Source organism: Taudactylus pleione, unplaced genomic scaffold (genome assembly GCF_031769625.1).
Source record: "Taudactylus pleione unplaced genomic scaffold, aTauple2 ptg000268l, whole genome shotgun sequence".
In the NCBI taxonomy this organism is placed as follows: Eukaryota; Metazoa; Chordata; class Amphibia; order Anura; family Myobatrachidae; genus Taudactylus; species Taudactylus pleione.
In genome coordinates, this window is record NW_028284670.1 from 4,181,320 (window position 1) to 4,183,447 (window position 2,128).

Here is a 2,128-nt window from a genome sequence, read left to right on the forward strand (position 1 = left end):
AATTCAGAGTGAGCACTCACAAAGAGCGTCCGGCTCTGAATCAGGGCCTCTATTCATATCACATGCCCTGTACCTTGTTACTGTATAGGAAATGTAAATGCCCTGTTACTCTGAAGAATGTATAAAGAAAATTAAAGCTCGATCATGCTAACAATATAATAAGCTTGATTTGATTTACTCTATGCTCGCTCTAGTGAACCATGCTCTTGCCCTATCTGGCGAGTGTATATGTATGTATATATATGTATATGTATATGGGTATATATATATATATATATATATATTATATTTCTATATTCCATAGACAAAAAAACGTTATGGTTTCAAATGTCCCATTAAGGTGTCTTAGACATGATCTGAAATTTCACCTAACCTACTGAATTTCTGCCACTCAATCAATAAAAAGCAATGAAATTCCGATCATTAAGGCTCAGCCCTCAGTTGCACAGACTGCATGTGTGTATTCCAATGAGCTCACATTTCTGTGAATTAGCAGCTCCACCATTGTGTGAGTGACGGCAATCTCACTCTGGGCTCTATTTACTACAATCCGCATTAAAATGCAGATTGTAGTGTGATCTTACCGACTGAATTCAAATTGCGAATTCAGCCGATATCACAGGGATTTATTAGAAATTCCATGCTGGGACAGAGCTTGCGATAAGGCTCTGTCCCTGCGAATCCCCTCCGCAGCCTTATCACTGTATTTTTTGGAAAAAATACAGTGACAAGGTGCCCGTGCATGCGCTGACCAGCCGCCGCTACCCCCCCACAATCTGCAAAGAACACGTTCATTAAGGCGTAAGCCTTACTGTTCAGAATTTCATTACTTTTTTTTAGTTTGAGTTTCAGAAATTCAGTAGGGTTTGTGAAATTTCAGATCATGTGTAAGAAGCCTTAATGGGACATGTGAAACCGTAAGGTTTTTTATCTATGGAATTTCATTGCTTTTTTATAATTTATTAACCATTAGGGTTTGGAGGAGCAAACCGGGCCACCAGCAGGGGAGGACAACAATATGGTACACTAGCATGGGTGGAGGAGGGGACAGCACACAAGAGGTGTTTTGTGGGTGCAGAGGGAGAGACTGCTGTGGGGGTAGGCTGCAGGTGTGTGAGGCAATGGCAGCAGCGGAGGTGCAGAGCAGTGGGGCAGTGCACAGGGGCATCAGTGGGTGACAGAGGGGCTCACTGGCGCTGTGCATGCATCTGAGAAAAAAATCAATAAGACACAGATGCATGGACGTATCAGTGAGATCCATTCATGCATCTGTGTTAAAATTTGAATATATTTAAATAAAAGAAAAAAATGAAGTGCCCACCCTCCAAAATACAACTAGCCCTGGGCTTTTCACTGCCGGTCCTGGTTATAGAAATACAGGGGACAAAAAGCATAGGGGTCCCCTGTAGTTAGCACAATAAGCACAGGGCTTCTCAGAGCCAGCCCTGGTTGTCAAAATACAGGGGACAAAATGCTTAGGGGTCCCCTGTATTTAGCACAACCAACACTGGGCTCAGCTGAGCTGGTCCTGGTTTTGGAAATACAGGCGAAAAAAAGAATAGGAGTTCACTGTATTATCCATAACCAGCACCAAGCTCTTTCTAGAGGTGGGGTAATGCCACAGCCAGGGGAACCTTTTCACCGGGATCCCCAGCCAAAGCATTACCCCTAGCCACTAATCATCCCAGGCCTGGAGAGCTTGGGACCCCCTCAAAAAAGGGGTCCCCCTCTCCAGGGCATCCCAGGCCTAGGCTCATAGCCCGGGGCTATCCCCAGCACCCCTGGTTTGTTACTGCCGGGTTGATTGTGTAGTTTAAATAAAGAGTTAAAATATTGTCTTTTACAGGTTAACTACAGGTCCCAGCAAGCTGTTCCCGCATGCGGGTACTTGGAGAACCACAAGTACCAGCAAGTGGGGTATTAAGTGCCGGTTAGTACCTATAGTACACCTGTAAAAGAAATCTTAAAATAAAACCATTACACCAAATGATTTAATAATTTATTTTGCTGAACCTTCACCTGGGGGACGGCAGCCTTTAAGCTCTTTTACATGGCTGTGCCTCCCCCAGGACTTCCATGCCATCTTCACCTGGGGGGCCGTTACCTCTCCAGGGCTTTTGGCTTCATC